Source organism: Silurus aristotelis (assembly GCF_946808225.1).
Source record: "Silurus aristotelis genome assembly, contig: scaffold_91, whole genome shotgun sequence".
NCBI classification, from domain to species: Eukaryota; Metazoa; Chordata; class Actinopteri; order Siluriformes; family Siluridae; genus Silurus; species Silurus aristotelis.
The window spans coordinates 17,528-45,145 of record NW_028149148.1 but is presented as its reverse complement, the minus strand read 5'-3'; the positions used below and the strand labels follow the sequence as shown (position 1 = coordinate 45,145).

At 44.7% G+C, this 27,618-nt stretch overlaps 1 long non-coding RNA gene across 1 annotated transcript; it reads right to left on the bottom strand.

The window, feature by feature from the left end:
• On the bottom strand, window positions 1-27,618 carry LOC310723000. The gene is made up of 6 exons (XR_014532555.1): window positions 26,830-27,618; window positions 26,047-26,780; window positions 22,552-22,910; window positions 662-1,145; window positions 390-605; window positions 1-235 (listed from the first exon to the last, which is right to left on the bottom strand). It is a non-coding gene; the product is annotated as an uncharacterized lncRNA (long non-coding RNA).

Sequence of the window (27,618 nt, the reverse complement as noted above, 5' to 3'; positions counted from 1 at the left end):
GAAAGAGAAGAAGAAAAAACTGAGAAAGGAAGCTAATGGGCTAAGCGCTAAATATCAAAGACCCAATCACCTGGAAAACAGAGCATCTCGTGAAAAAGGATTAAAGCCGACATGGAAAAATGCAAAGCCAGTTTGGAAAATGGAAAAAGGAAAAGAAAATGGAAGGAAAGAGAAGAAGAAAAAACTGAGAAAGGAAGCTAATGGGCTAAGCGCTAATTAGCAAAGACCCAATCACCTGGAAAACAGAGCATCTCGTGAAAAAGGATTAAAGCCAACATGGAAAAATGCAAAGCCAGTTTGGAAAATGGAAAAAGGAAAAGAAGATGGAAGCTAATGGGCTAAGCGCTAAAGCTAATGGGCTAAGCGCTAAATAGCAAAGACCCAATCACCTGGTGAACAGAACATCTCGTGAAAAAGGATTAAAGCCAACATGGAAAAATGTGCAGCCAGTTTGGAAAATGGAAAAAGGAAGAGAAAATGGTAAGTCTAAGCCTGATGAAGGTTTATATTAACCGAAACGTTGCAACAGACTTACCGTTAAAAATGACGTCATGGGGATCTGTGAAAAGGCAAATGTCCTGCATTAATGAATGAAATCGAATGTCCTGCATTAATGAATGAAATCGAATGTCCTGCATTATTGAATGAAATCAGAAGTCACTGGCTAAAAGGAAAAAAGGGGAAACACCCTCCATTTAAAAGGTCAAAAAGGGAAAGGGTTGCTAACAAGGGAAAGAGAGAGTGGGCAAATGTCCACTTCTCGCTAGCAAGAGAAAGAGAGAGTGGGCAAATGTCCAGTTCTCATCCGTAAAACAAAAAAACACACGTTTAAGGGCAATTTTCCTGCCACTTGTCACCGGCGGCGGAGGAGATGTGAGTGCTTAGTGACTTGGAGTAGGCCAGTGCACAACGTGGGCTCCGGGCTTGTCTATATCTGAGTTTCCTTACCAATCCATAGCCCTAACCCTAACCCCAACCCCTCCCTAACCCTAACCCTAACCCTAACCCCAACCCCTCCCTAACCCTAACCCTAACCCCTCCCTAACCCTAACCCCAACCCCTCCCCAACCCTAACCCTAACCCCAACCCCTCCCTAACCCTAACCCTAACCCCAACCCCTCCCTAACCCTAACCCCAACCCCACCCTAACCCCAACCCTAAACCCAACCCTAATCCCCACTCGGATTTTGACATGGTTCCTGGAGCTGCGTCTATTTCCCCTAACCTAACCCTAACCCTAACCCTAACCCCTAACCCCTAACCCTAACCCCAACCCCAACCCCAACCCCAACCCTAACCCTAACCCTAACCATAACCCTAACCCTAACCATAACCCTAACCCTAACCCTAACCCTAACCCTAACCCTAAACCCTAACCCTAACCCTAACCCTAACCCTCTAACCCTAACCCTAACCCTAACCCTAACCCTAACCCTAACCCCTAACCCTAACCCCTAACCCTAACCCTAACCCTAACCCTAACCCCAAACCCTAACCCTAACCCTAACCCCTAACCCTAACCCTAACCCTAACCCTAACCCCTAACCCTAACCCTAACCCTAACCCTAAACCCTAACCCTAACCCTAACCCTAACCCTAACCCCCTAACCCTAACCCTAACCCCTAACCCTAACCCTAACCCTAACCCCAACCCCAACCCCAACCCTAACCCTAACCCTAACCCTAACCCTCTAACCCTAACCCTAACCCTAACCCTAACCCTAAACCCTAACCCTAACCCTAACCCTAACCCTAACCCTAACCCTAAACCCTAACCCTAACCCTAACCCTAACCCCAACCCCTCCCTAACCCTAACCCTAACCCCTCCCTGACCCTAACCCCAACCCCTCCCCAACCCTAACCCCTAACCCTAACCCCAACCCCTCCCTAACCCTAACCCTAACCCCAACCCCACCCTAACCCTAACCCCAACCCCACCCTAACCCTAACCCCAACCCCACCCTAACCCCAACCCCTCCCTAACCCTAACCCTAACCCCTAACCCTAACCCTAAACCCAACCCTAATCCCCACTCGGATTTTGACATGGTTCCTGGAGCTGCGTCTATTTCCCCTAACCTAACCCAGCCCGTGCCACCCCGAGTTGCTGCACTTGCATGGCCTTCTGCATATTTCCTGAACTGGCTAACTTACCTGATAAGAGAGTGCCAATAATTCTAATTTCATGACCTGAGTGGCCAATTTTGAAAAACACATAGAGAATGGAATGTTCGATGAGCACTGTGTTTTTTGGGGGTGCCAGTTAAACCAGTGCCATTTGGGGGTGCCAGCTTATATAAGAAATGTGTAAAACTGTGCAAGAAGGCCGGATGGCTAAGCACTAAATAGCATAATGTAAAACCGTGCTAGAAGGCCGGATGGCTAAGCACTAAATAGCAGAAATACTTATAGACAATGGAATGTTCGATGAGCACTGTGTTTTTTGGGGGTGCCAGTTAAACCAGTGCCATTTGGGGGTGCCAGTTTATAAAAAATTTGTAAAACTGTGCAGGAAGGCCGGATGGCTAAGCACTAAATAGCATAATGTAAAACCGTGCTAGAAGGCCGGATGGCTAAGCACTAAATAGCAGAAATACTTATAGACAATGGAATGTTCGATGAGCACTGTGTTTTTTGGGGGTGCCAGTTAAACCAGTGCCATTTGGGGGTGCCAGTTTATAAAAAATTTGTAAAACTGTGCAAGAAGGCCGGATGGCTAAGCACTAAATAGCAGAGTGTAAAACTGTGCAAGAAGGCCGGATGGCTAAGCACTAAATAGCAGAGGCCCAATTACTTGGCAAACAGAGTAGCTTGAAGGAAGATTTAAAGCCAGCTTTCGGGAAAGGTAAGGCCAGTTTGGGAAAAAGGAAAAGATATTGCCGCCTGAGAAGTGGGGGGAAAGAGAATAACGAAAGTACTTAGATGGGAAGCTGGTGGGCTAAGTGCTAAATAGCAGAGGCCCACTCACTTGGAAAACAGAGCAGCTGGGAGGATGTTTAAAGCCAGAATGGGGATAAGTAAAGCCAGCTTGGAAAAAGGAAAAGAAAATGGAAAAAGGAAAAGAAAATGGAGAGGCTAAGCCTGATTATGGACCAACAAAAACAAGATACAAACAAACAATGACGCATGAAACTGAATAACTTACCTGATGAGAGCGTTTGGAACAGCACTGAGTATGGGGGTGCCAATGTTTTCGAGCAGTGGGGGTGCCAATAGTCCAAATTTCAGGACATGAGTGGCCATTTTTTGAAAAATAATCTAAACAAAACTGAATGTTTAATTAACACTTTTTTTGGGGGGTGCAATTTTAACCAGTGCCATTTGGGGGTGCCATTTGACAAATTCTGTCTTTATCCACTGCCTGGACAAAGGAGGGAAAGAGAAGAAGAAAAAACTGAGAAAGGAAGCTAATGGGCTAAGCGCTAAATATCAAAGACCCAATCACCTGGAAAACAGAGCATCTCGTGAAAAAGGATTAAAGCCAACATGGAAAAATGCAAAGCCAGTTTGGAAAATGGAAAAAGGAAAAGAAAATGGAAGGAAAGAGAAGAAGAAAAAACTGAGAAAGGAAGCTAATGGGCTAAGCGCTAATTAGCAAAGACCCAATCACCTGGAAAACAGAGCATCTCGTGAAAAAGGATTAAAGCCAACATGGAAAAATGCAAAGCCAGTTTGGAAAATGGAAAAAGGAAAAGAAGATGGAAGCTAATGGGCTAAGCGCTAAAGCTAATGAGCTAAGCGCTAAATAGCAAAGACCCAATCACCTGGTGAACAGAACATCTCGTGAAAAAGGATTAAAGCCAACATGGAAAAATGTGCAGCCAGTTTGGAAAATGGAAAAAGGAAGAGAAAATGGTAAGTCTAAGCCTGATGAAGGTTTATATTAACCGAAACGTTGCAACAGACTTACCGTTAAAAATGACGTCATGGGGATCTGTGAAAAGGCAAATGTCCTGCATTAATGAATGAAATCGAATGTCCTGCATTAATGAATGAAATCAGAAGTCACTGGCTAAAATGAAAAAAGGGGAAACACCCTCCATTTAAAAGGTCAAAAAGGGAAAGGGTTGCTAACAAGGGAAAGAGAGAGTGGGCAAATGTCCACTTCTCGCTAGCAAGAGAAAGAGAGAGTGGGCAAATGTCCAGTTCTCATCCGTAAAACAAAAAAACACACGTTTAAGGGCAATTTTCCTGCCACTTGTCACCGGCGGCGGAGGAGATGTGAGTGCTTAGTGACTTGGAGTAGGCCAGTGCACAACGTGGGCTCCGGGCTTGTCTATATCTGAGTTTCCTTACCAATCCATAGCCCTAACCCTAACCCCAACCCCTCCCTAACCCTAACCCTAACCCTAACCCCAACCCCTCCCTAACCCTAACCCTAACCCCTCCCTGACCCTAACCCCAACCCCTCCCCAACCCTAACCCCTAACCCTAACCCCAACCCCTCCCTAACCCTAACCCTAACCCCAACCCCTCCCTAACCCTAACCCCAACCCCACCCTAACCCTAACCCCAACCCCACCCTAACCCCAACCCCTCCCTAACCCTAACCCTAACCCCTAACCCTAACCCTAAACCCAACCCTAATCCCCACTCGGATTTTGACATGGTTCCTGGAGCTGCGTCTATTTCCCCTAACCTAACCCAGCCCGTGCCACCCCGAGTTGCTGCACTTGCATGGCCTTCTGCATATTTCCTGAACTGGCTAACTTACCTGATAAGAGAGTGCCAATAATTCTAATTTCATGACCTGAGTGGCCAATTTTGAAAAACACAGAGAATGGAATGTTCGATGAGCACTGTGTTTTTTGGGGGTGCCAGTTAAACCAGTGCCATTTGGGGGTGCCAGCTTATATAAGAAATGTGTAAAACTGTGCAAGAAGGCCGGATGGCTAAGCACTAAATAGCATAATGTAAAACCGTGCTAGAAGGCCGGATGGCTAAGCACTAAATAGCAGAAATACTTATAGACAATGGAATGTTCGATGAGCACTGTGTTTTTTGGGGGTGCCAGTTAAACCAGTGCCATTTGGGGGTGCCAGTTTATAAAAAATTTGTAAAACTGTGCAGGAAGGCCGGATGGCTAAGCACTAAATAGCATAATGTAAAACCGTGCTAGAAGGCCGGATGGCTAAGCACTAAATAGCAGAAATACTTATAGACAATGGAATGTTCGATGAGCACTGTGTTTTTTGGGGGTGCCAGTTAAACCAGTGCCATTTGGGGGTGCCAGTTTATAAAAAATTTGTAAAACTGTGCAAGAAGGCCGGATGGCTAAGCACTAAATAGCAGAGTGTAAAACTGTGCAAGAAGGCCGGATGGCTAAGCACTAAATAGCAGAGGCCCAATTACTTGGCAAACAGAGTAGCTTGAAGGAAGATTTAAAGCCAGCTTTCGGGAAAGGTAAGGCCAGTTTGGGAAAAAGGAAAAGATATTGCCGCCTGAGAAGTGGGGGGAAAGAGAATAACGAAAGTACTTAGATGGGAAGCTGGTGGGCTAAGTGCTAAATAGCAGAGGCCCACTCACTTGGAAAACAGAGCAGCTGGGAGGATGTTTAAAGCCAGAATGGGGATAAGTAAAGCCAGCTTGGAAAAAGGAAAAGAAAATGGAAAAAGGAAAAGAAAATGGAGAGGCTAAGCCTGATTATGGACCAACAAAAACAAGATACAAACAAACAATGACGCATGAAACTGAATAACTTACCTGATGAGAGCGTTTGGAACAGCACTGAGTATGGGGGTGCCAATGTTTTCGAGCAGTGGGGGTGCCAATAGTCCAAATTTCAGGACATGAGTGGCCATTTTTTGAAAAATAATCTAAACAAAACTGAATGTTTAATTAACACTTTTTTTGGGGGGTGCAATTTTAACCAGTGCCATTTGGGGGTGCCATTTGACAAATTCTGTCTTTATCCACTGCCTGGACAAAGGAGGGAAAGAGAAGAAGAAAAAACTGAGAAAGGAAGCTAATGGGCTAAGCGCTAAATATCAAAGACCCAATCACCTGGAAAACAGAGCATCTCGTGAAAAAGGATTAAAGCCAACATGGAAAAATGCAAAGCCAGTTTGGAAAATGGAAAAAGGAAAAGAAAATGGAAGGAAAGAGAAGAAGAAAAAACTGAGAAAGGAAGCTAATGGGCTAAGCGCTAATTAGCAAAGACCCAATCACCTGGAAAACAGAGCATCTCGTGAAAAAGGATTAAAGCCAACATGGAAAAATGCAAAGCCAGTTTGGAAAATGGAAAAAGGAAAAGAAGATGGAAGCTAATGGGCTAAGCGCTAAAGCTAATGAGCTAAGCGCTAAATAGCAAAGACCCAATCACCTGGTGAACAGAACATCTCGTGAAAAAGGATTAAAGCCAACATGGAAAAATGTGCAGCCAGTTTGGAAAATGGAAAAAGGAAGAGAAAATGGTAAGTCTAAGCCTGATGAAGGTTTATATTAACCGAAACGTTGCAACAGACTTACCGTTAAAAATGACGTCATGGGGATCTGTGAAAAGGCAAATGTCCTGCATTAATGAATGAAATCGAATGTCCTGCATTAATGAATGAAATCAGAAGTCACTGGCTAAAATGAAAAAAGGGGAAACACCCTCCATTTAAAAGGTCAAAAAGGGAAAGGGTTGCTAACAAGGGAAAGAGAGAGTGGGCAAATGTCCACTTCTCGCTAGCAAGAGAAAGAGAGAGTGGGCAAATGTCCAGTTCTCATCCGTAAAACAAAAAAACACACGTTTAAGGGCAATTTTCCTGCCACTTGTCACCGGCGGCGGAGGAGATGTGAGTGCTTAGTGACTTGGAGTAGGCCAGTGCACAACGTGGGCTCCGGGCTTGTCTATATCTGAGTTTCCTTACCAATCCATAGCCCTAACCCTAACCCCAACCCCTCCCTAACCCTAACCCTAACCCTAACCCCAACCCCTCCCTAACCCTAACCCTAACCCCTCCCTGACCCTAACCCCAACCCCTCCCCAACCCTAACCCCTAACCCTAACCCCAACCCCTCCCTAACCCTAACCCTAACCCCAACCCCTCCCTAACCCTAACCCCAACCCCACCCTAACCCTAACCCCAACCCCACCCTAACCCCAACCCCTCCCTAACCCTAACCCTAACCCCTAACCCTAACCCTAAACCCAACCCTAATCCCCACTCGGATTTTGACATGGTTCCTGGAGCTGCGTCTATTTCCCCTAACCTAACCCAGCCCGTGCCACCCCGAGTTGCTGCACTTGCATGGCCTTCTGCATATTTCCTGAACTGGCTAACTTACCTGATAAGAGAGTGCCAATAATTCTAATTTCATGACCTGAGTGGCCAATTTTGAAAAACACATAGAGAATGGAATGTTCGATGAGCACTGTGTTTTTTGGGGGTGCCAGTTAAACCAGTGCCATTTGGGGGTGCCAGCTTATATAAGAAATGTGTAAAACTGTGCAAGAAGGCCGGATGGCTAAGCACTAAATAGCATAATGTAAAACCGTGCTAGAAGGCCGGATGGCTAAGCACTAAATAGCAGAAATACTTATAGACAATGGAATGTTCGATGAGCACTGTGTTTTTTGGGGGTGCCAGTTAAACCAGTGCCATTTGGGGGTGCCAGTTTATAAAAAATTTGTAAAACTGTGCAGGAAGGCCGGATGGCTAAGCACTAAATAGCATAATGTAAAACCGTGCTAGAAGGCCGGATGGCTAAGCACTAAATAGCAGAAATACTTATAGACAATGGAATGTTCGATGAGCACTGTGTTTTTTGGGGGTGCCAGTTAAACCAGTGCCATTTGGGGGTGCCAGTTTATAAAAAATTTGTAAAACTGTGCAAGAAGGCCGGATGGCTAAGCACTAAATAGCAGAGTGTAAAACTGTGCAAGAAGGCCGGATGGCTAAGCACTAAATAGCAGAGGCCCAATTACTTGGCAAACAGAGTAGCTTGAAGGAAGATTTAAAGCCAGCTTTCGGGAAAGGTAAGGCCAGTTTGGGAAAAAGGAAAAGATATTGCCGCCTGAGAAGTGGGGGGAAAGAGAATAACGAAAGTACTTAGATGGGAAGCTGGTGGGCTAAGTGCTAAATAGCAGAGGCCCACTCACTTGGAAAACAGAGCAGCTGGGAGGATGTTTAAAGCCAGAATGGGGATAAGTAAAGCCAGCTTGGAAAAAGGAAAAGAAAATGGAAAAAGGAAAAGAAAATGGAGAGGCTAAGCCTGATTATGGACCAACAAAAACAAGATACAAACAAACAATGACGCATGAAACTGAATAACTTACCTGATGAGAGCGTTTGGAACAGCACTGAGTATGGGGGTGCCAATGTTTTCGAGCAGTGGGGGTGCCAATAGTCCAAATTTCAGGACATGAGTGGCCATTTTTTGAAAAATAATCTAAACAAAACTGAATGTTTAATTAACACTTTTTTTGGGGGGTGCAATTTTAACCAGTGCCATTTGGGGGTGCCATTTGACAAATTCTGTCTTTATCCACTGCCTGGACAAAGGAGGGAAAGAGAAGAAGAAAAAACTGAGAAAGGAAGCTAATGGGCTAAGCGCTAAATATCAAAGACCCAATCACCTGGAAAACAGAGCATCTCGTGAAAAAGGATTAAAGCCAACATGGAAAAATGCAAAGCCAGTTTGGAAAATGGAAAAAGGAAAAGAAAATGGAAGGAAAGAGAAGAAGAAAAAACTGAGAAAGGAAGCTAATGGGCTAAGCGCTAATTAGCAAAGACCCAATCACCTGGAAAACAGAGCATCTCGTGAAAAAGGATTAAAGCCAACATGGAAAAATGCAAAGCCAGTTTGGAAAATGGAAAAAGGAAAAGAAGATGGAAGCTAATGGGCTAAGCGCTAAAGCTAATGAGCTAAGCGCTAAATAGCAAAGACCCAATCACCTGGTGAACAGAACATCTCGTGAAAAAGGATTAAAGCCAACATGGAAAAATGTGCAGCCAGTTTGGAAAATGGAAAAAGGAAGAGAAAATGGTAAGTCTAAGCCTGATGAAGGTTTATATTAACCGAAACGTTGCAACAGACTTACCGTTAAAAATGACGTCATGGGGATCTGTGAAAAGGCAAATGTCCTGCATTAATGAATGAAATCGAATGTCCTGCATTAATGAATGAAATCAGAAGTCACTGGCTAAAATGAAAAAAGGGGAAACACCCTCCATTTAAAAGGTCAAAAAGGGAAAGGGTTGCTAACAAGGGAAAGAGAGAGTGGGCAAATGTCCACTTCTCGCTAGCAAGAGAAAGAGAGAGTGGGCAAATGTCCAGTTCTCATCCGTAAAACAAAAAAACACACGTTTAAGGGCAATTTTCCTGCCACTTGTCACCGGCGGCGGAGGAGATGTGAGTGCTTAGTGACTTGGAGTAGGCCAGTGCACAACGTGGGCTCCGGGCTTGTCTATATCTGAGTTTCCTTACCAATCCATAGCCCTAACCCTAACCCCAACCCCTCCCTAACCCTAACCCTAACCCTAACCCCAACCCCTCCCTAACCCTAACCCTAACCCCTCCCTGACCCTAACCCCAACCCCTCCCCAACCCTAACCCCTAACCCTAACCCCAACCCCTCCCTAACCCTAACCCTAACCCCAACCCCTCCCTAACCCTAACCCCAACCCCACCCTAACCCTAACCCCAACCCCACCCTAACCCCAACCCCTCCCTAACCCTAACCCTAACCCCTAACCCTAACCCTAAACCCAACCCTAATCCCCACTCGGATTTTGACATGGTTCCTGGAGCTGCGTCTATTTCCCCTAACCTAACCCAGCCCGTGCCACCCCGAGTTGCTGCACTTGCATGGCCTTCTGCATATTTCCTGAACTGGCTAACTTACCTGATAAGAGAGTGCCAATAATTCTAATTTCATGACCTGAGTGGCCAATTTTGAAAAACACATAGAGAATGGAATGTTCGATGAGCACTGTGTTTTTTGGGGGTGCCAGTTAAACCAGTGCCATTTGGGGGTGCCAGCTTATATAAGAAATGTGTAAAACTGTGCAAGAAGGCCGGATGGCTAAGCACTAAATAGCATAATGTAAAACCGTGCTAGAAGGCCGGATGGCTAAGCACTAAATAGCAGAAATACTTATAGACAATGGAATGTTCGATGAGCACTGTGTTTTTTGGGGGTGCCAGTTAAACCAGTGCCATTTGGGGGTGCCAGTTTATAAAAAATTTGTAAAACTGTGCAGGAAGGCCGGATGGCTAAGCACTAAATAGCATAATGTAAAACCGTGCTAGAAGGCCGGATGGCTAAGCACTAAATAGCAGAAATACTTATAGACAATGGAATGTTCGATGAGCACTGTGTTTTTTGGGGGTGCCAGTTAAACCAGTGCCATTTGGGGGTGCCAGTTTATAAAAAATTTGTAAAACTGTGCAAGAAGGCCGGATGGCTAAGCACTAAATAGCAGAGTGTAAAACTGTGCAAGAAGGCCGGATGGCTAAGCACTAAATAGCAGAGGCCCAATTACTTGGCAAACAGAGTAGCTTGAAGGAAGATTTAAAGCCAGCTTTCGGGAAAGGTAAGGCCAGTTTGGGAAAAAGGAAAAGATATTGCCGCCTGAGAAGTGGGGGGAAAGAGAATAACGAAAGTACTTAGATGGGAAGCTGGTGGGCTAAGTGCTAAATAGCAGAGGCCCACTCACTTGGAAAACAGAGCAGCTGGGAGGATGTTTAAAGCCAGAATGGGGATAAGTAAAGCCAGCTTGGAAAAAGGAAAAGAAAATGGAAAAAGGAAAAGAAAATGGAGAGGCTAAGCCTGATTATGGACCAACAAAAACAAGATACAAACAAACAATGACGCATGAAACTGAATAACTTACCTGATGAGAGCGTTTGGAACAGCACTGAGTATGGGGGTGCCAATGTTTTCGAGCAGTGGGGGTGCCAATAGTCCAAATTTCAGGACATGAGTGGCCATTTTTTGAAAAATAATCTAAACAAAACTGAATGTTTAATTAACACTTTTTTTGGGGGGTGCAATTTTAACCAGTGCCATTTGGGGGTGCCATTTGACAAATTCTGTCTTTATCCACTGCCTGGACAAAGGAGGGAAAGAGAAGAAGAAAAAACTGAGAAAGGAAGCTAATGGGCTAAGCGCTAAATATCAAAGACCCAATCACCTGGAAAACAGAGCATCTCGTGAAAAAGGATTAAAGCCAACATGGAAAAATGCAAAGCCAGTTTGGAAAATGGAAAAAGGAAAAGAAAATGGAAGGAAAGAGAAGAAGAAAAAACTGAGAAAGGAAGCTAATGGGCTAAGCGCTAATTAGCAAAGACCCAATCACCTGGAAAACAGAGCATCTCGTGAAAAAGGATTAAAGCCAACATGGAAAAATGCAAAGCCAGTTTGGAAAATGGAAAAAGGAAAAGAAGATGGAAGCTAATGGGCTAAGCGCTAAAGCTAATGAGCTAAGCGCTAAATAGCAAAGACCCAATCACCTGGTGAACAGAACATCTCGTGAAAAAGGATTAAAGCCAACATGGAAAAATGTGCAGCCAGTTTGGAAAATGGAAAAAGGAAGAGAAAATGGTAAGTCTAAGCCTGATGAAGGTTTATATTAACCGAAACGTTGCAACAGACTTACCGTTAAAAATGACGTCATGGGGATCTGTGAAAAGGCAAATGTCCTGCATTAATGAATGAAATCGAATGTCCTGCATTAATGAATGAAATCAGAAGTCACTGGCTAAAATGAAAAAAGGGGAAACACCCTCCATTTAAAAGGTCAAAAAGGGAAAGGGTTGCTAACAAGGGAAAGAGAGAGTGGGCAAATGTCCACTTCTCGCTAGCAAGAGAAAGAGAGAGTGGGCAAATGTCCAGTTCTCATCCGTAAAACAAAAAAACACACGTTTAAGGGCAATTTTCCTGCCACTTGTCACCGGCGGCGGAGGAGATGTGAGTGCTTAGTGACTTGGAGTAGGCCAGTGCACAACGTGGGCTCCGGGCTTGTCTATATCTGAGTTTCCTTACCAATCCATAGCCCTAACCCTAACCCCAACCCCTCCCTAACCCTAACCCTAACCCTAACCCCAACCCCTCCCTAACCCTAACCCTAACCCCTCCCTGACCCTAACCCCAACCCCTCCCCAACCCTAACCCCTAACCCTAACCCCAACCCCTCCCTAACCCTAACCCTAACCCCAACCCCTCCCTAACCCTAACCCCAACCCCACCCTAACCCTAACCCCAACCCCACCCTAACCCCAACCCCTCCCTAACCCTAACCCTAACCCCTAACCCTAACCCTAAACCCAACCCTAATCCCCACTCGGATTTTGACATGGTTCCTGGAGCTGCGTCTATTTCCCCTAACCTAACCCAGCCCGTGCCACCCCGAGTTGCTGCACTTGCATGGCCTTCTGCATATTTCCTGAACTGGCTAACTTACCTGATAAGAGAGTGCCAATAATTCTAATTTCATGACCTGAGTGGCCAATTTTGAAAAACACATAGAGAATGGAATGTTCGATGAGCACTGTGTTTTTTGGGGGTGCCAGTTAAACCAGTGCCATTTGGGGGTGCCAGCTTATATAAGAAATGTGTAAAACTGTGCAAGAAGGCCGGATGGCTAAGCACTAAATAGCATAATGTAAAACCGTGCTAGAAGGCCGGATGGCTAAGCACTAAATAGCAGAAATACTTATAGACAATGGAATGTTCGATGAGCACTGTGTTTTTTGGGGGTGCCAGTTAAACCAGTGCCATTTGGGGGTGCCAGTTTATAAAAAATTTGTAAAACTGTGCAGGAAGGCCGGATGGCTAAGCACTAAATAGCATAATGTAAAACCGTGCTAGAAGGCCGGATGGCTAAGCACTAAATAGCAGAAATACTTATAGACAATGGAATGTTCGATGAGCACTGTGTTTTTTGGGGGTGCCAGTTAAACCAGTGCCATTTGGGGGTGCCAGTTTATAAAAAATTTGTAAAACTGTGCAAGAAGGCCGGATGGCTAAGCACTAAATAGCAGAGTGTAAAACTGTGCAAGAAGGCCGGATGGCTAAGCACTAAATAGCAGAGGCCCAATTACTTGGCAAACAGAGTAGCTTGAAGGAAGATTTAAAGCCAGCTTTCGGGAAAGGTAAGGCCAGTTTGGGAAAAAGGAAAAGATATTGCCGCCTGAGAAGTGGGGGGAAAGAGAATAACGAAAGTACTTAGATGGGAAGCTGGTGGGCTAAGTGCTAAATAGCAGAGGCCCACTCACTTGGAAAACAGAGCAGCTGGGAGGATGTTTAAAGCCAGAATGGGGATAAGTAAAGCCAGCTTGGAAAAAGGAAAAGAAAATGGAAAAAGGAAAAGAAAATGGAGAGGCTAAGCCTGATTATGGACCAACAAAAACAAGATACAAACAAACAATGACGCATGAAACTGAATAACTTACCTGATGAGAGCGTTTGGAACAGCACTGAGTATGGGGGTGCCAATGTTTTCGAGCAGTGGGGGTGCCAATAGTCCAAATTTCAGGACATGAGTGGCCATTTTTTGAAAAATAATCTAAACAAAACTGAATGTTTAATTAACACTTTTTTTGGGGGGTGCAATTTTAACCAGTGCCATTTGGGGGTGCCATTTGACAAATTCTGTCTTTATCCACTGCCTGGACAAAGGAGGGAAAGAGAAGAAGAAAAAACTGAGAAAGGAAGCTAATGGGCTAAGCGCTAAATATCAAAGACCCAATCACCTGGAAAACAGAGCATCTCGTGAAAAAGGATTAAAGCCAACATGGAAAAATGCAAAGCCAGTTTGGAAAATGGAAAAAGGAAAAGAAAATGGAAGGAAAGAGAAGAAGAAAAAACTGAGAAAGGAAGCTAATGGGCTAAGCGCTAATTAGCAAAGACCCAATCACCTGGAAAACAGAGCATCTCGTGAAAAAGGATTAAAGCCAACATGGAAAAATGCAAAGCCAGTTTGGAAAATGGAAAAAGGAAAAGAAGATGGAAGCTAATGGGCTAAGCGCTAAAGCTAATGAGCTAAGCGCTAAATAGCAAAGACCCAATCACCTGGTGAACAGAACATCTCGTGAAAAAGGATTAAAGCCAACATGGAAAAATGTGCAGCCAGTTTGGAAAATGGAAAAAGGAAGAGAAAATGGTAAGTCTAAGCCTGATGAAGGTTTATATTAACCGAAACGTTGCAACAGACTTACCGTTAAAAATGACGTCATGGGGATCTGTGAAAAGGCAAATGTCCTGCATTAATGAATGAAATCAAATGTCCTGCATTAATGAATGAAATCAGAAGTCACTGGCTAAAATGAAAAAAGGGGAAACACCCTCCATTTAAAAGGTCAAAAAGGGAAAGGGTTGCTAACAAGGGAAAGAGAGAGTGGGCAAATGTCCACTTCTCGCTAGCAAGAGAAAGAGAGAGTGGGCAAATGTCCAGTTCTCATCCGTAAAACAAAAAAACACACGTTTAAGGGCAATTTTCCTGCCACTTGTCACCGGCGGCGGAGGAGATGTGAGTGCTTAGTGACTTGGAGTAGGCCAGTGCACAACGTGGGCTCCGGGCTTGTCTATATCTGAGTTTCCTTACCAATCCATAGCCCTAACCCTAACCCCAACCCCTCCCTAACCCTAACCCTAACCCTAACCCCAACCCCTCCCTAACCCTAACCCTAACCCCTCCCTGACCCTAACCCCAACCCCTCCCCAACCCTAACCCCTAACCCTAACCCCAACCCCTCCCTAACCCTAACCCTAACCCCAACCCCTCCCTAACCCTAACCCCAACCCCACCCTAACCCTAACCCCAACCCCACCCTAACCCCAACCCCTCCCTAACCCTAACCCTAACCCCTAACCCTAACCCTAAACCCAACCCTAATCCCCACTCGGATTTTGACATGGTTCCTGGAGCTGCGTCTATTTCCCCTAACCTAACCCAGCCCGTGCCACCCCGAGTTGCTGCACTTGCATGGCCTTCTGCATATTTCCTGAACTGGCTAACTTACCTGATAAGAGAGTGCCAATAATTCTAATTTCATGACCTGAGTGGCCAATTTTGAAAAACACATAGAGAATGGAATGTTCGATGAGCACTGTGTTTTTTGGGGGTGCCAGTTAAACCAGTGCCATTTGGGGGTGCCAGCTTATATAAGAAATGTGTAAAACTGTGCAAGAAGGCCGGATGGCTAAGCACTAAATAGCATAATGTAAAACCGTGCTAGAAGGCCGGATGGCTAAGCACTAAATAGCAGAAATACTTATAGACAATGGAATGTTCGATGAGCACTGTGTTTTTTGGGGGTGCCAGTTAAACCAGTGCCATTTGGGGGTGCCAGTTTATAAAAAATTTGTAAAACTGTGCAGGAAGGCCGGATGGCTAAGCACTAAATAGCATAATGTAAAACCGTGCTAGAAGGCCGGATGGCTAAGCACTAAATAGCAGAAATACTTATAGACAATGGAATGTTCGATGAGCACTGTGTTTTTTGGGGGTGCCAGTTAAACCAGTGCCATTTGGGGGTGCCAGTTTATAAAAAATTTGTAAAACTGTGCAAGAAGGCCGGATGGCTAAGCACTAAATAGCAGAGTGTAAAACTGTGCAAGAAGGCCGGATGGCTAAGCACTAAATAGCAGAGGCCCAATTACTTGGCAAACAGAGTAGCTTGAAGGAAGATTTAAAGCCAGCTTTCGGGAAAGGTAAGGCCAGTTTGGGAAAAAGGAAAAGATATTGCCGCCTGAGAAGTGGGGGGAAAGAGAATAACGAAAGTACTTAGATGGGAAGCTGGTGGGCTAAGTGCTAAATAGCAGAGGCCCACTCACTTGGAAAACAGAGCAGCTGGGAGGATGTTTAAAGCCAGAATGGGGATAAGTAAAGCCAGCTTGGAAAAAGGAAAAGAAAATGGAAAAAGGAAAAGAAAATGGAGAGGCTAAGCCTGATTATGGACCAACAAAAACAAGATACAAACAAACAATGACGCATGAAACTGAATAACTTACCTGATGAGAGCGTTTGGAACAGCACTGAGTATGGGGGTGCCAATGTTTTCGAGCAGTGGGGGTGCCAATAGTCCAAATTTCAGGACATGAGTGGCCATTTTTTGAAAAATAATCTAAACAAAACTGAATGTTTAATTAACACTTTTTTTGGGGGGTGCAATTTTAACCAGTGCCATTTGGGGGTGCCATTTGACAAATTCTGTCTTTATCCACTGCCTGGACAAAGGAGGGAAAGAGAAGAAGAAAAAACTGAGAAAGGAAGCTAATGGGCTAAGCGCTAAATATCAAAGACCCAATCACCTGGAAAACAGAGCATCTCGTGAAAAAGGATTAAAGCCAACATGGAAAAATGCAAAGCCAGTTTGGAAAATGGAAAAAGGAAAAGAAAATGGAAGGAAAGAGAAGAAGAAAAAACTGAGAAAGGAAGCTAATGGGCTAAGCGCTAATTAGCAAAGACCCAATCACCTGGAAAACAGAGCATCTCGTGAAAAAGGATTAAAGCCAACATGGAAAAATGCAAAGCCAGTTTGGAAAATGGAAAAAGGAAAAGAAGATGGAAGCTAATGGGCTAAGCGCTAAAGCTAATGAGCTAAGCGCTAAATAGCAAAGACCCAATCACCTGGTGAACAGAACATCTCGTGAAAAAGGATTAAAGCCAACATGGAAAAATGTGCAGCCAGTTTGGAAAATGGAAAAAGGAAGAGAAAATGGTAAGTCTAAGCCTGATGAAGGTTTATATTAACCGAAACGTTGCAACAGACTTACCGTTAAAAATGACGTCATGGGGATCTGTGAAAAGGCAAATGTCCTGCATTAATGAATGAAATCGAATGTCCTGCATTAATGAATGAAATCAGAAGTCACTGGCTAAAATGAAAAAAGGGGAAACACCCTCCATTTAAAAGGTCAAAAAGGGAAAGGGTTGCTAACAAGGGAAAGAGAGAGTGGGCAAATGTCCACTTCTCGCTAGCAAGAGAAAGAGAGAGTGGGCAAATGTCCAGTTCTCATCCGTAAAACAAAAAAACACACGTTTAAGGGCAATTTTCCTGCCACTTGTCACCGGCGGCGGAGGAGATGTGAGTGCTTAGTGACTTGGAGTAGGCCAGTGCACAACGTGGGCTCCGGGCTTGTCTATATCTGAGTTTCCTTACCAATCCATAGCCCTAACCCTAACCCCAACCCCTCCCTAACCCTAACCCTAACCCTAACCCCAACCCCTCCCTAACCCTAACCCTAACCCCTCCCTGACCCTAACCCCAACCCCTCCCCAACCCTAACCCCTAACCCTAACCCCAACCCCTCCCTAACCCTAACCCTAACCCCAACCCCTCCCTAACCCTAACCCCAACCCCACCCTAACCCTAACCCCAACCCCACCCTAACCCCAACCCCTCCCTAACCCTAACCCTAACCCCTAACCCTAACCCTAAACCCAACCCTAATCCCCACTCGGATTTTGACATGGTTCCTGGAGCTGCGTCTATTTCCCCTAACCTAACCCAGCCCGTGCCACCCCGAGTTGCTGCACTTGCATGGCCTTCTGCATATTTCCTGAACTGGCTAACTTACCTGATAAGAGAGTGCCAATAATTCTAATTTCATGACCTGAGTGGCCAATTTTGAAAAACACATAGAGAATGGAATGTTCGATGAGCACTGTGTTTTTTGGGGGTGCCAGTTAAACCAGTGCCATTTGGGGGTGCCAGCTTATATAAGAAATGTGTAAAACTGTGCAAGAAGGCCGGATGGCTAAGCACTAAATAGCATAATGTAAAACCGTGCTAGAAGGCCGGATGGCTAAGCACTAAATAGCAGAAATACTTATAGACAATGGAATGTTCGATGAGCACTGTGTTTTTTGGGGGTGCCAGTTAAACCAGTGCCATTTGGGGGTGCCAGTTTATAAAAAATTTGTAAAACTGTGCAGGAAGGCCGGATGGCTAAGCACTAAATAGCATAATGTAAAACCGTGCTAGAAGGCCGGATGGCTAAGCACTAAATAGCAGAAATACTTATAGACAATGGAATGTTCGATGAGCACTGTGTTTTTTGGGGGTGCCAGTTAAACCAGTGCCATTTGGGGGTGCCAGTTTATAAAAAATTTGTAAAACTGTGCAAGAAGGCCGGATGGCTAAGCACTAAATAGCAGAGTGTAAAACTGTGCAAGAAGGCCGGATGGCTAAGCACTAAATAGCAGAGGCCCAATTACTTGGCAAACAGAGTAGCTTGAAGGAAGATTTAAAGCCAGCTTTCGGGAAAGGTAAGGCCAGTTTGGGAAAAAGGAAAAGATATTGCCGCCTGAGAAGTGGGGGGAAAGAGAATAACGAAAGTACTTAGATGGGAAGCTGGTGGGCTAAGTGCTAAATAGCAGAGGCCCACTCACTTGGAAAACAGAGCAGCTGGGAGGATGTTTAAAGCCAGAATGGGGATAAGTAAAGCCAGCTTGGAAAAAGGAAAAGAAAATGGAAAAAGGAAAAGAAAATGGAGAGGCTAAGCCTGATTATGGACCAACAAAAACAAGATACAAACAAACAATGACGCATGAAACTGAATAACTTACCTGATGAGAGCGTTTGGAACAGCACTGAGTATGGGGGTGCCAATGTTTTCGAGCAGTGGGGGTGCCAATAGTCCAAATTTCAGGACATGAGTGGCCATTTTTTGAAAAATAATCTAAACAAAACTGAATGTTTAATTAACACTTTTTTTGGGGGGTGCAATTTTAACCAGTGCCATTTGGGGGTGCCATTTGACAAATTCTGTCTTTATCCACTGCCTGGACAAAGGAGGGAAAGAGAAGAAGAAAAAACTGAGAAAGGAAGCTAATGGGCTAAGCGCTAAATATCAAAGACCCAATCACCTGGAAAACAGAGCATCTCGTGAAAAAGGATTAAAGCCAACATGGAAAAATGCAAAGCCAGTTTGGAAAATGGAAAAAGGAAAAGAAAATGGAAGGAAAGAGAAGAAGAAAAAACTGAGAAAGGAAGCTAATGGGCTAAGCGCTAATTAGCAAAGACCCAATCACCTGGAAAACAGAGCATCTCGTGAAAAAGGATTAAAGCCAACATGGAAAAATGCAAAGCCAGTTTGGAAAATGGAAAAAGGAAAAGAAGATGGAAGCTAATGGGCTAAGCGCTAAAGCTAATGAGCTAAGCGCTAAATAGCAAAGACCCAATCACCTGGTGAACAGAACATCTCGTGAAAAAGGATTAAAGCCAACATGGAAAAATGTGCAGCCAGTTTGGAAAATGGAAAAAGGAAGAGAAAATGGTAAGTCTAAGCCTGATGAAGGTTTATATTAACCGAAACGTTGCAACAGACTTACCGTTAAAAATGACGTCATGGGGATCTGTGAAAAGGCAAATGTCCTGCATTAATGAATGAAATCGAATGTCCTGCATTAATGAATGAAATCAGAAGTCACTGGCTAAAATGAAAAAAGGGGAAACACCCTCCATTTAAAAGGTCAAAAAGGGAAAGGGTTGCTAACAAGGGAAAGAGAGAGTGGGCAAATGTCCACTTCTCGCTAGCAAGAGAAAGAGAGAGTGGGCAAATGTCCAGTTCTCATCCGTAAAACAAAAAAACACACGTTTAAGGGCAATTTTCCTGCCACTTGTCACCGGCGGCGGAGGAGATGTGAGTGCTTAGTGACTTGGAGTAGGCCAGTGCACAACGTGGGCTCCGGGCTTGTCTATATCTGAGTTTCCTTACCAATCCATAGCCCTAACCCTAACCCCAACCCCTCCCTAACCCTAACCCTAACCCTAACCCCAACCCCTCCCTAACCCTAACCCTAACCCCTCCCTGACCCTAACCCCAACCCCTCCCCAACCCTAACCCCTAACCCTAACCCCAACCCCTCCCTAACCCTAACCCTAACCCCAACCCCTCCCTAACCCTAACCCCAACCCCACCCTAACCCTAACCCCAACCCCACCCTAACCCCAACCCCTCCCTAACCCTAACCCTAACCCCTAACCCTAACCCTAAACCCAACCCTAATCCCCACTCGGATTTTGACATGGTTCCTGGAGCTGCGTCTATTTCCCCTAACCTAACCCAGCCCGTGCCACCCCGAGTTGCTGCACTTGCATGGCCTTCTGCATATTTCCTGAACTGGCTAACTTACCTGATAAGAGAGTGCCAATAATTCTAATTTCATGACCTGAGTGGCCAATTTTGAAAAACACATAGAGAATGGAATGTTCGATGAGCACTGTGTTTTTTGGGGGTGCCAGTTAAACCAGTGCCATTTGGGGGTGCCAGCTTATATAAGAAATGTGTAAAACTGTGCAAGAAGGCCGGATGGCTAAGCACTAAATAGCATAATGTAAAACCGTGCTAGAAGGCCGGATGGCTAAGCACTAAATAGCAGAAATACTTATAGACAATGGAATGTTCGATGAGCACTGTGTTTTTTGGGGGTGCCAGTTAAACCAGTGCCATTTGGGGGTGCCAGTTTATAAAAAATTTGTAAAACTGTGCAGGAAGGCCGGATGGCTAAGCACTAAATAGCATAATGTAAAACCGTGCTAGAAGGCCGGATGGCTAAGCACTAAATAGCAGAAATACTTATAGACAATGGAATGTTCGATGAGCACTGTGTTTTTTGGGGGTGCCAGTTAAACCAGTGCCATTTGGGGGTGCCAGTTTATAAAAAATTTGTAAAACTGTGCAAGAAGGCCGGATGGCTAAGCACTAAATAGCAGAGTGTAAAACTGTGCAAGAAGGCCGGATGGCTAAGCACTAAATAGCAGAGGCCCAATTACTTGGCAAACAGAGTAGCTTGAAGGAAGATTTAAAGCCAGCTTTCGGGAAAGGTAAGGCCAGTTTGGGAAAAAGGAAAAGATATTGCCGCCTGAGAAGTGGGGGGAAAGAGAATAACGAAAGTACTTAGATGGGAAGCTGGTGGGCTAAGTGCTAAATAGCAGAGGCCCACTCACTTGGAAAACAGAGCAGCTGGGAGGATGTTTAAAGCCAGAATGGGGATAAGTAAAGCCAGCTTGGAAAAAGGAAAAGAAAATGGAAAAAGGAAAAGAAAATGGAGAGGCTAAGCCTGATTATGGACCAACAAAAACAAGATACAAACAAACAATGACGCATGAAACTGAATAACTTACCTGATGAGAGCGTTTGGAACAGCACTGAGTATGGGGGTGCCAATGTTTTCGAGCAGTGGGGGTGCCAATAGTCCAAATTTCAGGACATGAGTGGCCATTTTTTGAAAAATAATCTAAACAAAACTGAATGTTTAATTAACACTTTTTTTGGGGGGTGCAATTTTAACCAGTGCCATTTGGGGGTGCCATTTGACAAATTCTGTCTTTATCCACTGCCTGGACAAAGGAGGGAAAGAGAAGAAGAAAAAACTGAGAAAGGAAGCTAATGGGCTAAGCGCTAAATATCAAAGACCCAATCACCTGGAAAACAGAGCATCTCGTGAAAAAGGATTAAAGCCAACATGGAAAAATGCAAAGCCAGTTTGGAAAATGGAAAAAGGAAAAGAAAATGGAAGGAAAGAGAAGAAGAAAAAACTGAGAAAGGAAGCTAATGGGCTAAGCGCTAATTAGCAAAGACCCAATCACCTGGAAAACAGAGCATCTCGTGAAAAAGGATTAAAGCCAACATGGAAAAATGCAAAGCCAGTTTGGAAAATGGAAAAAGGAAAAGAAGATGGAAGCTAATGGGCTAAGCGCTAAAGCTAATGAGCTAAGCGCTAAATAGCAAAGACCCAATCACCTGGTGAACAGAACATCTCGTGAAAAAGGATTAAAGCCAACATGGAAAAATGTGCAGCCAGTTTGGAAAATGGAAAAAGGAAGAGAAAATGGTAAGTCTAAGCCTGATGAAGGTTTATATTAACCGAAACGTTGCAACAGACTTACCGTTAAAAATGACGTCATGGGGATCTGTGAAAAGGCAAATGTCCTGCATTAATGAATGAAATCGAATGTCCTGCATTAATGAATGAAATCAGAAGTCACTGGCTAAAATGAAAAAAGGGGAAACACCCTCCATTTAAAAGGTCAAAAAGGGAAAGGGTTGCTAACAAGGGAAAGAGAGAGTGGGCAAATGTCCACTTCTCGCTAGCAAGAGAAAGAGAGAGTGGGCAAATGTCCAGTTCTCATCCGTAAAACAAAAAAACACACGTTTAAGGGCAATTTTCCTGCCACTTGTCACCGGCGGCGGAGGAGATGTGAGTGCTTAGTGACTTGGAGTAGGCCAGTGCACAACGTGGGCTCCGGGCTTGTCTATATCTGAGTTTCCTTACCAATCCATAGCCCTAACCCTAACCCCAACCCCTCCCTAACCCTAACCCTAACCCTAACCCCAACCCCTCCCTAACCCTAACCCTAACCCCTCCCTGACCCTAACCCCAACCCCTCCCCAACCCTAACCCCTAACCCTAACCCCAACCCCTCCCTAACCCTAACCCTAACCCCAACCCCTCCCTAACCCTAACCCCAACCCCACCCTAACCCTAACCCCAACCCCACCCTAACCCCAACCCCTCCCTAACCCTAACCCTAACCCCTAACCCTAAACCCAACCCTAATCCCCACTCGGATTTTGACATGGTTCCTGGAGCTGCGTCTATTTCCCCTAACCCTAACCCTAACCCTAACCCTAACCCCTAACCCTAACCCTAACCCTAACCCTAACCCTCTAACCCTAACCCTAACCCTAACCCCTAACCCTAACCCCCTAACCCTAACCCTAACCCTAACCCTAACCCTAAACCCTAACCCTAACCCTAACCCTAACCCTAAACCCTAACCCTAACCCTAACCCTAACCCTAACCCCTAACCCTAACCCTAACCCTAACCCTAAACCCTAACCCTAACCCTAACCCTAACCCTAACCCTCTAACCCTAACCCTCTAACCCTAACCCTAACCCTAACCCTAACCCCTAACCCTAACCCTAACCCTAACCCCTACCCCTAACCCTAACCCTAACCCTAACCCTAACCTCTAACCCTAACCCTAACCCTAACCCTAACCGTTAAAAATGACGTCATGGGGATCTGTGAAAAGGCAAATGTCCTGCATTAATGAATGAAATCGAATGTCCTGCATTAATGAATGAAATCAGAAGTCACTGGCTAAAATGAAAAAAGGGGAAACACCCTCCATTTAAAAGGTCAAAAAGGGAAAGGGTTGCTAACAAGGGAAAGAGAGAGTGGGCAAATGTCCACTTCTCGCTAGCAAGAGAAAGAGAGAGTGGGCAAATGTCCAGTTCTCATCCGTAAAACAAAAAAAACACACGTTTAAGGGCAATTTTCCTGCCACTTGCCACCGGCGGCGGAGGAGATGTGAGTGCTTAGTGACTTGGAGTAGGCCAGTGCACAACGTGGGCTCCGGGCTTGTCTATATCTGAGTTTCCTTACCAATCCATAGCCCTAACCCTAACCCCAACCCCTCCCTAACCCTAACCCTAACCCCAACCCCTCCCTAACCCTAACCCTAACCCCTAACCCTAACCCCAACCCCTCCCTAACCCTAACCCCAACCCCTCCCTAACCCTAACCCCAACCCCACCCTAACCCTAACCCCAACCCCACCCTAACCCCAACCCCTCCCTAACCCTAACCCTAAACCCTAACCCTAAACCCAACCCTAATCCCCACTCGGATTTTGACATGGTTCCTGGAGCTGCGTCTATTTCCCCTAACCTAACCCAGCCCGTGCCACCCCGAGTTGCTGCACTTGCATGGCCTTCTGCATATTTCCTGAACTGGCTAACTTACCTGATAAGAGAGTGCCAATAATTCTAATTTCATGACCTGAGTGGCCAATTTTGAAAAACACTTATAGAGAATGGAATGTTCGATGAGCACTGTGTTTTTTGGGGGTGCCAGTTAAACCAGTGCCATTTGGGGGTGCCAGCTTATATAAGAAATGTGTAAAACTGTGCAAGAAGGCCGGATGGCTAAGCACTAAATAGCATAATGTAAAACCGTGCTAGAAGGCCGGATGGCTAAGCACTAAATAGCAGAAATACTTATAGACAATGGAATGTTCGATGAGCACTGTGTTTTTTGGGGGTGCCAGTTAAACCAGTGCCATTTGGGGGTGCCAGTTTATAAAAAATTTGTAAAACTGTGCAGGAAGGCCGGATGGCTAAGCACTAAATAGCATAATGTAAAACTGTGCTAGAAGGCCGGATGGCTAAGCACTAAATAGCAGAAATACTTATAGACAATGGAATGTTCGATGAGCACTGTGTTTTTTGGGGGTGCCAGTTAAACCAGTGCCATTTGGGGGTGCCAGTTTATAAAAAATTTGTAAAACTGTGCAAGAAGGCCGGATGGCTAAGCACTAAATAGCAGAGTGTAAAACTGTGCAAGAAGGCCGGATGGCTAAGCACTAAATAGCAGAGGCCCAATTACTTGGCAAACAGAGTAGCTTGAAGGAAGATTTAAAGCCAGCTTTCGGGAAAGGTAAGGCCAGTTTGGGAAAAAGGAAAAGATATTGCCGCCTGAGAAGTGGGGGGAAAGAGAATAACGAAAGTACTTAGATGGGAAGCTGGTGGGCTAAGTGCTAAATAGCAGAGGCCCACTCACTTGGAAAACAGAGCAGCTGGGAGGATGTTTAAAGCCAGAATGGGGATAAGTAAAGCCAGCTTGGAAAAAGGAAAAGAAAATGGAAAAAGGAAAAGAAAATGGAGAGGCTAAGCCTGATTATGGACCAACAAAAACAAGATACAAACAAACAATGACGCATGAAACTGAATAACTTACCTGATGAGAGCGTTTGGAACAGCACTGAGTATGGGGGTGCCAATGTTTTCGAGCAGTGGGGGTGCCAATAGTCCAAATTTCAGGACATGAGTGGCCATTTTTTGAAAAATAATCTAAACAAAACTGAATGTTTAATTAACACTTTTTTTGGGGGGTGCAATTTTAACCAGTGCCATTTGGGGGTGCCATTTGACAAATTCTGTCTTTATCCACTGCCTGGACAAAGGAGGGAAAGAGAAGAAGAAAAAACTGAGAAAGGAAGCTAATGGGCTAAGCGCTAAATATCAAAGACCCAATCACCTGGAAAACAGAGCATCTCGTGAAAAAGGATTAAAGCCAACATGGAAAAATGCAAAGCCAGTTTGGAAAATGGAAAAAGGAAAAGAAAATGGAAGGAAAGAGAAGAAGAAAAAACTGAGAAAGGAAGCTAATGGGCTAAGCGCTAATTAGCAAAGACCCAATCACCTGGAAAACAGAGCATCTCGTGAAAAAGGATTAAAGCCAACATGGAAAAATGCAAAGCCAGTTTGGAAAATGGAAAAAGGAAAAGAAAATGGAAGGAAAGAGAAAAAGAAAAAACTGAGAAAGGAAGCTAATGGGCTAAGCGCTAAATAGCAAAGACCCAATCACCTGGTGAACAGAACATCTCGTGAAAAAGGATTAAAGCCAACATGGAAAAATGTGCAGCCAGTTTGGAAAATGGAAAAAGGAAGAGAAAATGGTAAGTCTATGCCTGATGAAGGTTTATATTAACCGAAACGTTGCAACAGACTTACCGTTAAAAATGACGTCATGGGGATCTGTGAAAAGGCAAATGTCCTGCATTAATGAATGAAATCGAATGTCCTGCATTAATGAATGAAATCAGAAGTCACTGGCTAAAATGAAAAAAGGGGAAACACCCTCCATTTAAAAGGTCAAAAAGGGAAAGGGTTGCTAACAAGGGAAAGAGAGAGTGGGCAAATGTCCACTTCTCGCTAGCAAGAGAAAGAGAGAGTGGGCAAATGTCCAGTTCTCATCCGTAAAACAAAAAAAACACACGTTTAAGGGCAATTTTCCTGCCACTTGCCACCGGCGGCGGAGGAGATGTGAGTGCTTAGTGACTTGGAGTAGGCCAGTGCACAACGTGGGCTCCGGGCTTGTCTATATCTGAGTTTCCTTACCAATCCATAGCCCTAACCCTAACCCCAACCCCTCCCTAACCCTAACCCTAACCCCAACCCCTCCCTAACCCTAACCCTAACCCCTAACCCTAACCCCAACCCCTCCCTAACCCTAACCCCAACCCCTCCCTAACCCTAACCCCAACCCCACCCTAACCCTAACCCCAACCCCACCCTAACCCCAACCCCTCCCTAACCCTAACCCTAAACCCTAACCCTAAACCCAACCCTAATCCCCACTCGGATTTTGACATGGTTCCTGGAGCTGCGTCTATTTCCCCTAACCTAACCCAGCCCGTGCCACCCCGAGTTGCTGCACTTGCATGGCCTTCTGCATATTTCCTGAACTGGCTAACTTACCTGATAAGAGAGTGCCAATAATTCTAATTTCATGACCTGAGTGGCCAATTTTGAAAAACACTTATAGAGAATGGAATGTTCGATGAGCACTGTGTTTTTTGGGGGTGCCAGTTAAACCAGTGCCATTTGGGGGTGCCAGCTTATATAAGAAATGTGTAAAACTGTGCAAGAAGGCCGGATGGCTAAGCACTAAATAGCATAATGTAAAACCGTGCTAGAAGGCCGGATGGCTAAGCACTAAATAGCAGAAATACTTATAGACAATGGAATGTTCGATGAGCACTGTGTTTTTTGGGGGTGCCAGTTAAACCAGTGCCATTTGGGGGTGCCAGTTTATAAAAAATTTGTAAAACTGTGCAGGAAGGCCGGATGGCTAAGCACTAAATAGCATAATGTAAAACTGTGCTAGAAGGCCGGATGGCTAAGCACTAAATAGCAGAAATACTTATAGACAATGGAATGTTCGATGAGCACTGTGTTTTTTGGGGGTGCCAGTTAAACCAGTGCCATTTGGGGGTGCCAGTTTATAAAAAATTTGTAAAACTGTGCAAGAAGGCCGGATGGCTAAGCACTAAATAGCAGAGTGTAAAACTGTGCAAGAAGGCCGGATGGCTAAGCACTAAATAGCAGAGGCCCAATTACTTGGCAAACAGAGTAGCTTGAAGGAAGATTTAAAGCCAGCTTTCGGGAAAGGTAAGGCCAGTTTGGGAAAAAGGAAAAGATATTGCCGCCTGAGAAGTGGGGGGAAAGAGAATAACGAAAGTACTTAGATGGGAAGCTGGTGGGCTAAGTGCTAAATAGCAGAGGCCCACTCACTTGGAAAACAGAGCAGCTGGGAGGATGTTTAAAGCCAGAATGGGGATAAGTAAAGCCAGCTTGGAAAAAGGAAAAGAAAATGGAAAAAGGAAAAGAAAATGGAGAGGCTAAGCCTGATTATGGACCAACAAAAACAAGATACAAACAAACAATGACGCATGAAACTGAATAACTTACCTGATGAGAGCGTTTGGAACAGCACTGAGTATGGGGGTGCCAATGTTTTCGAGCAGTGGGGGTGCCAATAGTCCAAATTTCAGGACATGAGTGGCCATTTTTTGAAAAATAATCTAAACAAAACTGAATGTTTAATTAACACTTTTTTTGGGGGGTGCAATTTTAACCAGTGCCATTTGGGGGTGCCATTTGACAAATTCTGTCTTTATCCACTGCCTGGACAAAGGAGGGAAAGAGAAGAAGAAAAAACTGAGAAAGGAAGCTAATGGGCTAAGCGCTAAATATCAAAGACCCAATCACCTGGAAAACAGAGCATCTCGTGAAAAAGGATTAAAGCCAACATGGAAAAATGCAAAGCCAGTTTGGAAAATGGAAAAAGGAAAAGAAAATGGAAGGAAAGAGAAGAAGAAAAAACT